At 41.5% G+C, this 11833-nt stretch overlaps 1 long non-coding RNA gene across 3 annotated transcripts; it reads right to left on the bottom strand.

The window, feature by feature from the left end:
• Nucleotides 1–4777: 4777 nt before the first annotated feature.
• On the bottom strand, nt 4778–11246 carry LOC133559092 (uncharacterized). Of its 3 annotated transcripts, none has more exons than XR_009808093.1 (4): nt 11019–11246; nt 10554–10945; nt 8677–8775; nt 4778–5683 (listed from the first exon to the last, which is right to left on the bottom strand). It is a non-coding gene; the product is annotated as an uncharacterized LOC133559092 (long non-coding RNA). The 3 variants fall into 3 exon arrangements; XR_009808094.1 differs by lacking the exon at nt 4778–5683 and adding an exon at nt 8199–8497; XR_009808092.1 differs by lacking the exon at nt 4778–5683 and having other exon boundaries at nt 8199–8775.
• Nucleotides 11247–11833: the final 587 nt, after the last annotated feature.

The following is an 11833-nucleotide window of genomic DNA, read 5'->3' as shown; positions in this document are numbered from 1 at the left end:
GTCCTCTCCAAGATGGGTGCATTATAATGGCTTAAGTGAGTGCTCAAAGTGGAGCCTGAATGCCTTGCAAGAGACGGACAAAACATGTCTTCATCTAATCACTGAAGAAAAAAATGCCATTTGTTATTTCGCTTATCTCTTGTCAGATCTTGAGGTTTCTGACCTTGAATGAGTGGCGGGGTACCCACCAAGACAGCTCGCCAGGCTAACAATGAAAAATATATTTTCACATTTAATGACATTCAATGGCAGCATGGTGGTCTTGTAGTTCGAACAAGACATTCTTTTAGAAAATCAAATTATAATCTAATAGTCATGATTTAAAAAGTAAACACACTTACTTAAAGGGGAACTGCACTTTTGGGGGGATTTTTGCCTATTGTTTTTTTTTATGATTTTAAAGATGATAAAAAATGCTGTAGCCTTCAAAGCCCTCGAAAACAACATCACAACCCTCCATCAACATTTTATATACAGACTGTAAGTCTTTATATAATGTAGTAAGAGACACTTTCATAACAATATGTAATATGTAGTATATTTACCGTATTTTGGTAATGTTATGCACAGCCGGAACTATTTAATTTATTTACGTTTCCCTAGCAGCGCACTTCTGACTTCCTGCAACACATTTCTTCTTACCGGTACTCCCAGAATCAAACTCGAGTGTGTTTTCTAATCATGGCAGACTTAATAGACAACAAAGATGACTATTTTTGGACAAATGAGGATTCACAACCTTGTCTTTTTGAGGCTGAATATATTGAGGATGAACTACTGCTTCTTGAAGCGAGCACAAAGAAGATGCTGAGACATTGGAGCAGACGGAAGCCGAGAGAGTGTGGCATCGTCACGCTGCTGATGTGGAACTTTGAGTCAAGTAATTAATTAAAGGATTGTTTACCCAAATCATTTCGAAACGTACCTGGCCAGCTCGACCAAATGAACAACTGTCCATCTAGTGGGTCACTACACGACTGATCATGATTTACCGTATTTTCCTGACCATAGGGTGCACCGGATTATAAGGTGCAGTGCCAATGAATGGTCTATTTTCAATTTTTATTCATATGTAAGGCAAAACAACAACAAATATGTCCCGTGAAAAACTGTCCGACCGTAACTCTCTAATAACTAATGTTCCTTTGGTGAATAGGTATGTTTTTGCGCTTTCGTGGCGAGTTTACTGACTGATATAAATGAGAACTTTACACTACTTTATATTAGAAATGGCAACAGCAGAGGATGACTGTCCCATAGCAAAAAAAAAGAGAAAAAGAGGCTTATCGACTACCGTGTCGGACGGACTACGAAGGCGGAAGCGTGCAATTTTTCAGGATTTATGCAGATCTCAAATACAGATCAGCAGGTGCCAGAAGGTAAGAAAAGTATATTTTGCATAATATTTCATTATAAACAAAACGCCAGATAATATGTCTTACTTTATACACACACCATTATAATACTCCAATGTTTAATGCGACGACAATCCATCAAGTGGTGCGGTTTCATAGCTTACCAAAGCCGTACTAAAACATTTTGTAAGATTTTTGAGCGCCGTGTGTAACGTTCTATATTTTCCATGGAACATATAAAATCTTTGTGTTGTTTACTGGAGTCATATTGCTGTCATATTGCATTCTACACGTATCTCGTATGTTTGACTGCCATCTACTGGTCACACATATCATTACACCATGAACGAAATAATATATCTTCGAGGTCGGTAGGCAAAACCAGAATTATTCCGTACATTAGGCGTTACGAATTTTCAAAATTGGGTCCCACGGACCCCATCAAGTCATAAAAATTGGGTCCCACATTAAATTTTTGGGGGTCCCACCTTTGTAAGCATTTTTAAAACAAATGATAAACTTATGCATTGTTCTGTTATATCTCACATTCTATTTTGTGTTTTGGAAAAAGGTTGTCATTAACGTTACTTCATTCATTAAAATAAATAGCATAAAAATAAGACAAATTTGTATGCATATGTAAATGTATTCTGTTATAAACATTTATTCACTTTCTTTTTTCCTTCATGGATCTAAACTTTACCGCTGCTAGTAGTTTATTTCTATGTTTTTATTTAATTAGTTGTAGGTGTATTTATTTCAGTATAAAAGTGTAAAAAGTGTTTTGCTTCGGTCAGGAAATAGAATAGAATAGAATAAAATAGAATAGAATAGAATAGAAAGTACTTTATTGATCCCTGAGGGAAATTCAGCACCACAATTCGCTCACAATAGACGATAAAAATAATAAATAATATATACCATATATTATATATATAATATATGAATAATATAAATATATTCTACATATATTCTACATTTAAGTGCAGTCAGGAAGGACATATGCATTACACAGTCTGGTGGCTGTCGGTATGAAGGACCTCCTGATGGTAATGGTGTGCCAGGGCATACTTACATTTTATATTTAACGCTTAAATCTCTGGAGTCTTCACATGTATTCCTCATGTCAAAATGTTTTAGTTTTTTTTAATGTTGTTTTTTTGTTTGTTTGTTTTCCGCCCTTTTTTGTCAAAGAAAAGTATGTTTTTTTATGGCAAAATATTCCACCAAAAATATTTTTCATAGTGGAATATTTGATGTGACGTAATCAGTGTTGAGGTGGGGGGAGGGGTGGCGGGGTTGTATATTGTAGCATCCCGGAAGAGTTAGTGCTGCAAGGGATTCTGGATACTTGTTCGGTTGTGTTTATGTTGTGTTACAGTGCTGATGTTCTCCCGAAATGTGTTTGTCATTCTTGTTTGGTGTGGGTTCACAGTGTGGCGCATATTTGTAACCGGGTTAAAGTTGTTTATACGGCCACCCTCAGTGGGACCTGTATGGCTGTTGACTAAGTTTGTCTTGATTGACAATGAATTAACTAAATTGCTCTCTCGCTCTCTCTGTCTCTGCCCTTCCCTCAAGACTGTTGCTGCGTGCGCACACCTTTACAATTTGTTTTGTTATTACCCTATCTTAACCCTGGACGTACATTGAAAATACACACAACCTTGACACAAAACACCGGACATTTGAGGCATTTAAGAAACCCCGCCCGGACACCCCGGACAGTCCTACAAAAGAGGACATGTCCGGGGAAAAGAAGACGTAAGGTCAGTTTATTTAAAGCAGGGGTCTGAAACTCAAATTACCTAGGGGCCACTGGATGCAGTCTGGGTGAGGCTGGGCCGCAAGAAAACATTTCTTAAATTAGTTTTTTGCATACCTCATTGTATAATGACGTTTCAAATTGTATTCCTTGTGGGCCGCAACTTTCTCTGTGCAAATAAGACACATCGGGGTGCCTCTGTGCTCAACAAAGAAATATTACATCCCCCACTTTTCCTGGAATTGTCTTTGCTCATCACTAACCTTTCTTTTCACTGCAGGCTTTGAAAAAGACATGTTTGGGGCTGTGGAATATAATTGTATTTAGCCGACGCACGGAGAATAATGTTATTTCTGCAATGTGTGTTTTTCCACTTTTCCTCCCTACAGCAACACGGCGGTCGGTGGGAAGTACCAGGATAGCGAGCGCAAAAAAGTGACGGCTCTCGGAGTGTTATCCAGTGTCCTATAGAAATATTTGTAGTGTTCGAGTGCGGCAATGCAAATAAACCATAAAAAAAAAAAAAGCTTTGAATTGGTCCAGGGTTATCGGGGACTGTTATTACTGACAGGTGTAGCGGTGTGACTGCAGCCACGCACGCAAGAAAATTCTCGTCTCCATGGCAACGTCTCTGTTGCTTTCACTCATTTGCCGCTTTTCCACTAATGCAGGGGTAGGCAACCCAGAACGTTGAAAGAGCCATTTTGGACCCAAATAACATAACACTGTCAAGCTCCATTCATATAAAACTCACGGGCCGCACTAACATTAGACTTTCATATTAAGATGAAGGCCGCAAAATAACGTCTCGCGGGCCGCAATTGGCCCGCGGGGCGCGTGTCTGAGACCCCTGATTTAAAGGTATGGCCTTTAAGGGGTTAACATGCAGTATGTTTGCAACCGACTGGTTGTGGTTACAATAGAGGAGCTCACAGCTCTATGTGTTCATGACAGTAAATGTTTCACCTGATCATCATCACTTGAATAATGTCCCCCCCCCCCCCCACCCTCTTTTGAATAAGTCATTGCAAAAAGTAGATACTCCCCAGGCATGACAGAGCTGCAGGAGCATTAGCAATGCATGACACTGGTAGTGCCAGCCAACACTGTCGGGAATAAGACCACAATTGTCCAACAAAATAAAGTGTGTTTGTGACCGAGGAATGGCGGGGCGGACAAGTTGAGCAAATACACGCGAGTGTCAAGAGAACAAAGCTTTTGGGTGTTGAGTTGTTGTTTACAGCGAAGCCATCAGCCAGATGTCTCCGCAGACGTCCCGGCTTTGCATAACTGATAGGGCCTTTTTTAATTGACACAAATACGGGACATGTCAGAGGGTGTCGCTTTTCCTCTATGCAGCACCCGCTTGACTTTTAATGGACTACAAGTGTTCATTTGCGTGCGAGGAGCAGTCATTAAGGGCAAATAACTACATTTGGTTTGGCAATAAGAACGGCCAAGGATCAATGGGTTTATTCAATTACCCCCCACATGTGGTGTATTGTCTAACTCAGCCATTTCGAGGCCCTTTGAAGGGGAGCCCTGCCGTTCCAGAGATAGCAGCGGTCAGTACGGAGAGAAACAAACACACTCAAGGCGATGCAAGGAAAAAATGACAGTCGAGTGCAGTGTTTGTCTTCTGTAAACAAAGAGGTTTAATGGATCAAGTTGCAACAAACGGTACGATCACTTTCAGTCTATTGATTGTGTTTTAAACCTCTGGTCATTGATGTAATCAGGAGGAGGATCTCAGCAGAAGAATGTCATCTGTGGGCATGTAACAATTCTTGGCTGGATTGCAGTTCATGGATAGTTTCCATCCATCCATCCATTTTCTACCGCTTATTCCCTTTCGGGGTCGCGGGGGGCGCTGGCACCTATCTCAGCTACAATCGGGCGGAAGGCAGGGTATACCCTGGACAAGTCGCCACTTCATCGCAGGGCCAACACAGATAGACAGACAACATTCACACTCACGTTCACACACTAGGGCCAATTTAGTGTTGCCAATCAACCTATCCCCAGGTGCATGTCTTTGGAAGTGGGAGGAAGCCGGAGTACCCGGAGGGAACCCACGCATTCACGGGGAGAACATGCAAACTCCACACAGAAAGATCCCGAGCCTGGATTTGAACCCAGGACTGCAGGAACTTCGTATTGTGAGGCAGACGCACTAACCCCTCTGCCACCGTGAAGCCCTATGGGTAGTTTCATCTATGAAAAATGAGCTTTGTGACACGGTTGCCCCTGCCAGCTGATGCAGAGACAAAGAATTCAATTCTTTACTTAAAAATTACGAAGGTCCTGGGTTCGATCCATGGGCTAGGGGTTTTTGCATGTGACTGCGTTGGCTCCCTCCGGGGGGTCCGGCTTTCTCCCACCTCCAAAGACATGCACCTGGGGATAGGTTGATTGGCAACACTAAATTTGGCCCTGGTGTGTGAATGTGAGTGTGAATGTTGTCTGTCTGTGTTGGCTCTGTGATGAGGTGGTGATTTGTCCAGGGTGTACTCTGCCTACCGCCCGAATGCAGCGAAGATAGGCTCCAGCGCCCCCCGCCACCCTAAAAAAGGGACAAGCGGTAGAAAAAGGATGGATGGACTTAAAAAATAAAAAAAAACTGCAACAACAGAAGGTTAGTGCAAGGGCCATAACAGTAACAGAGTAACTCGTGCACACTGACACAAGACAACGATCCAGCGGTGGCAAGACGCAACAGGTGGACCTGAAAAGACTTGATTAGAAATGGTAAAAAAAAAAAACAGGTGCGCTGGCAGGGAACTAAACAAAGTGAAGGGGCAGAAGTTCAACACGAAGTAAAGTCAAAATATGAGCACCAGGATAGGAAATGAAACAAAACAGAAAAATAATTAATGACGGCCAAACCATAATGTGGGATCATGACAGTCTGACCTGCATCATGGTGCTCATGGCACTAGGGTTGTACTGTATACCTGTATTAATATAGTACCACAGTACTAATCAATCATAATCGGTACTATACTGCCTGAAAAGTACCGCTGCCTGACCAGGGCTCAGAAAATCTGCAGAGACTCCTGCCACCCCCACCAAGGACTGTTTTCACTGCTGGACTCGAGAAAGAGGTTCCGCAACCTCCGTAGCAGAACCTCCAGTTTCTGTAACAGCTTCCTCCCTCAGACTCTTGAACGTATCATAATAATTCCCTCAATTCCCCCCAGAATGGATTATCCATCCATCCATTTCCTACCGCTTATTCCCTTTCAGGGGTCGCGGGGGGCGCTGGCGCCTATCTCAGCTACAATCGGGCGGATAGCCGGCGAACACCCTGGACAAGTCGCCACCTCATCGCAGGGCCAACACAGATAGACAGACAACATTCACACTCACATTCACACACTAGGGCCAATTTAGTGTTGCCAATCAACCTATCCCCAGGTGCATGTCTTTGAAAGTGGGAGGAAGCCAGAGTACCCGGAGGGAACCCACACATTCACGGGGAGAACATGCAAACTCCACACAGAAAGAATGGATTAACTCGCTGGGATATAAAGACAATACAACATACATCCATAAACGTGGATGCATATGCAAAAGTGCAATATACATATATACACACTACATTGTCAAAAGTATTTGGCCACCTGCCTTTACTCATAAGAACTTGAAGTGACATCCCATGGAATTTTCCAAAATGTTTTGGTATCCTGGAGCATTCAAAATTCCTTTCACTGGAACTAAGGGGCCAAGCCCAACTCCTGAAAAATAACCCCACACCATTAAAAATCTTCACCAAATTTCACGCTCGGCACAAAGCAGTCCGAAATGTGCCGTTCTCCTGGCAACCCCCAAACCCAGACTGGTCCATCAGATTGCCAGATTGAAAAGCGTGATTCATCACTCCAGAGAACACGTCTCCACTGCTCTAGAGTCCAGTGGCGACGTGCTTTACACCACTGCATCCCACGCTTTGCATTGGACTTGTTGATGTATGGCTTAGAAGCAGCTGCTCGGCCATGAAGCTCTCTGCGTAGTGTATGTGGGCTAATTGGAAGGTCACATGAAGGTTGGAGCTCTGCAGCAACTGACTGGGCAGAAATGTTTTGCTCTAAGCGCTTCAGCATCCGCTGACCCTTCTCTGTAGGTTTATGTGGCCTACCACATGGTGGCTGAGTTGCTGTGGTTTCCAAACGCTTCACTTTTCTTATAATCCATTTGACTTTGGAATATTTGGGAGCAAAAAAATTTCACAACTGGATTTGTTGCACAGGTGGCATTCTATGACAGTTCCACGCTGGAAATCACTGAGAGCGGCCCATTCTTTCACAAATGTTTGTAGAAACAGTCTCCAAGCCCAAGTGCTTCATTTTATACACTGGGCCAAGTGATTAGGACACCTGATTCTCATCATTTGGATGGGTGGCCCAATACTTTTGGCAATATAATGTATATATATATATATATATATATATATGTGTGTATTGTCATGATCCGCTACTTGGATCATGTCATGTTCTGGTTAGGTTCTGTTTTCTGTTTTGTATTACATCCTGTCTAGTATTTGACGTCCTTAGTTCCTGGTGGGACTTCCTGTTTTGTTTCCGTTGCCATAGTAACGTATTGTGTCACCTGACTTCTGTCTTTCTCGCGCACAAGCCTCCTAATTTCTGTCGCTATTTAAGACTGCCCTTGTTTGTCATTCGGTCTCGCAGTCTCAACTTGCTTTCGATGCAACAGGTGACGTCGCCATCCCTCATTGTGGTAAAGACTATTTTGATACTTGTTAGCTACCACTCTATTCATTTGTTTATTTCCCTAGCTCACATGCTAGCGTCTTTCATTCTTCCTTTGTGCAAGTATTTATGTTCTTAATTTGTTCTATAGTGTTAAATAAATCATCATTCTTACCTTCACGCTGTGTCCATCCCACCTGCACGATTGAGAGAACGCAACCGCATCACCACTATGCCAGCTAAACGTCACATATATATATATAAATAAATATATATATATATATATATATATATATATATATATATATATATATATATATATATATATATATATATATATAAAATGTTCTTATCTGTACTGTAAAGTTAAATTTCGAATGACAATAAAGGGAAGTGTAGTCTAAAAAACCGGTCTGTGTTTGGTAAGCGCCTGTGCAGTTTATATCAAAATTATAAGAAGGACACAAGTGTTGCTGGCCTTGCTTTTTTTCAAGTACACTTTTTGCCGAGCACCTCTTTATTTTTGTTTTTTTATGTTTTTTCGGGAGAGTGCGTGTTTTTTCCTGTATTTTGTCCCCCTCAAGGCTGCCATGTGTAATCCTCCAAAAGGACCACATTGACACTTGGGCCCCGTAATACTCTGGCGTGTTCCTAGCTGCTGTAACCTGTATAAATAGACAGAATCAATACCGAATCACAAGATATTTGTTTGCCTATTGAAAAGATCATTCCCCTTGCCCTCCACGTTGAGAATTTTATTGCCTGCACCTGAAAGGAGGCACTTATCTGCTGACAGATAACAGACAATCAGCAAGTGCTGACACAATTCATAAAAGTGGGTTACCAGAAAGGATTGTCAAACAAAGGCTTGCGTTGGCAAACATCCTCCTTAACCGAGGACGACTGCAGGCAAGAGCTGGGTGAAGCTCCCCGGGAGACAAACCTGAAGAACAAAGACACATTGCATTTGAAACAAGTTGACCACGCCTGCTTTGCTCTGCTGACAGTTACTAGAGGGCGGGCTGGGGTAAGGTTTACACTCACATCCACAACAAAGATCAAGCCTTTTAAGCTCTTAGTGTTTTGACTGTAATTTAAATAAAAATGTGCTGTTTGTGAGGCTTTGATCCTTCGAAATAAACAACATCGGAACCGCGGGCGCCCATCCCGTGGGTGCCTCGGGACCCTGACCCACGTGGGATTGTTGGCGAATTTCCACCCTTGGAATAGTTTTTGAATAATCACTTTAATTGTTCTAAATTTTATAGCGAGATTGGGCTGCCGTACATAATATGAAATATCACATCCCATAATCTATAATTATCAAAATCTACAGAAGATATGATTGAGTCCAATATTGAACTAATGACTCAATCATCCTGACTTTGGACACACTGCACACGACTGAATGAAGAGCATACTTAGTCAAAAGCCATACATGTCACACTAAGGGTGGCCGTCTGAGCAATGCCAACACTGTCATAAACATGTGCCATATAGTGAAACCACACTAAACAACAATGACAAACACATTTTGGAAGAATATTTGCCCCGCAACACAACATAAACACTACGGAACAAATTCTCAGAATTCCCTGCTGCACCAACTCTTACGGGACGCTATGATATAAACAAACGCCATTGGTGGATCTACAACAAACATCCACTGTAATGATACCACGTACAATAGTGTATCTAGTCGATACTGTTATAATTACATAATTAATTTATATTATGTTTATAAACTCAGGAAATATGTCCCTGGACACATGAGGACTTTGAATATGACCAATGTATGATCCTCTAACTACTTGGTTTCTGATTGATACCCAAATTTATGGTATCATCCAAAACTAATGTATAGTATCAAACAACAGAAGAATAAGTGATTATTACATTTTAACAGAAGTGTAGATGTGTAGTCGTGAAACAGAAAATAAGCAGATATTAACAGTAAATGAACAAGTAGATTAATAAATCATTTTCTAAAACTCGTCCTTAATAATTTTGACCAAATAATAGAATGATAAATGTCACAATGTGTTACTGCATTTGTCAGCAGACTAATGGGGAGATTTTGTTGGTTTACTTAAAGACAAGTTGTCTTTTATGTTCACTATTTTATTTAAGGACAAACTTGCAATAATAAAGATTTGTTTAATGTACCCTAAGATTTTTTGTTAAAATGAATTTTTTTTTGTGGTTCACCTTATTTAGAAAAGTACCAAATAGTACCAAAATAATTTTGGTATCGTTACAAAACTTTAACCAACCATGCATCACTTTAGTTCTTGTCTCAAAGTAGGTGTACTGTCTCGACCTGTCACATCACGCCGTGACTTATTCTGAGTTTTTTGGTTGTGCTCCCGTGCATAGTGTTTTAGTTCTTGTCTTGCGCTTTTTTGGTATTTTTCTTTCAGCAGCTTCATGTCTTCCTTTGTGCGTTGTTCCCCGCACCTACTTTCTTTTAGCAATCAAGACTATTTAAGTTGTTGCTATCTTTTTCTGCGTGGACATTGTTGATTGTCATGTCATGTATGGATATACTTACTGCTCTGCAGTAAGTCTTTGCTGTCGTCCAGCATTCTGTTTTTGTTTTTTTTTGTCGCCAGTTCAGTTTTAGTTTTGTTCTGAATAGCCATCCCTAAGCTTTAATGTCTTTTCTTAGGGGCACTCGCCTTTTTTTTTTTTTTTTGGTGTAAGCATTAGACACTTTTTTACCTGCACACTGCCTTCCGCTGTTGTCTGCATATTGTGATCACGACAAACCATCGTCGTCTCACCCGACATGTTCCTGACATCTACAAAGCAAATAGCTACCAGCTTTCACCTACTGATATGGGAGAGTATTACATGGTTACTCTGCCGAGCTCTAGACAGCACCAACACTCAACAACAACACATTATTTGCGGATTATAATTACTGGTTTACAGTAAAGGGCTTCACGGTGGAAGAGGGGTTAGTGCGTCTGCCTCACAATACGAAGTTCCAGCAGTCCTGGGTTCAAATCCAGGCTCGGGATCTTTCTGTGTGGAGTTTGCATGTTCTCCCCGTGAATGCGTGGGTTCCCTCCGGGTACTCCGGCTTCCTCCCACTTCCAAAAGACATGCACCTGGGGATAGGTTGATTGGCAACACTAAATTGGCCCTAGTGTGTGAATGTGAGTGTGAATGTTGTCTGTCTACCTGTGTTGGCCCTGCGATGAGGCGGCGACTTGTCCAGGGTGTACCCTGCCTTCCGCCCGATTGTAGCTGAGATAGCCGCCAGCGCCCCCCGTGACCCCGAAAGGGAATAAGCGGTAGAAAATGGATGGATGGATGCAAAAAATATTTTTAACCCAAATAGGTGAAACTACATAATCTCCCACGGCACACCAGACTGAATCTCACGGCACACTAGTGTGGCGCGGCACAGTGGTTGAAAGACACTGCTCTAGATAACGTCCCATCCTGATGAGAATGCAAATATTACCTGTTAAACCACTCTGGCTATACTTATCGAGGAAAATGTCATTACGTGTCAGTGCGTGTGTGTATATCGTGTTCGCACGTGCCTACGCATGCATACCTGTGCACGCCAGACACTGTTCTCTTGACCTCTTCTACACTTCACATTTCAAAGGAGCTAATTAACTCAGTGGGCACGCCTTTTGGGTCCTGGTCCCATTACGACACTGGGACATTTTCGACATCATGAATCATTCTCAGTGAGTTAAGGTACAAAACCGTCCGCTCAAATAATGTTGAATGTATTGAGCTGTCGAAAATAACCAGTTAACGCATGTGATTAATTACAAAAAAATTGCACTTTCATCATGCATTTTGTTCAGGAGAGAACACACAGAAGATAATTTTAATAATAACAGAAGAAATTAACAAATTAAAAAGGTGGTTTGAAAAAAGCAGACTATCTTAGAATCTCAGTAAAACTAAAATAATGCTATTTGGTACCAGTAGAAGGGAAAGTGAAACACAAATACAGATAGACGGAGTAAATATCG

This window comes from Nerophis ophidion, linkage group LG09 (genome assembly GCF_033978795.1).
Source record: "Nerophis ophidion isolate RoL-2023_Sa linkage group LG09, RoL_Noph_v1.0, whole genome shotgun sequence".
Taxonomy (NCBI): Eukaryota; Metazoa; Chordata; class Actinopteri; order Syngnathiformes; family Syngnathidae; genus Nerophis; species Nerophis ophidion.
Note: the sequence above shows the minus strand (reverse complement) of the source record. Positions and strands in the feature narration are given on the sequence as shown.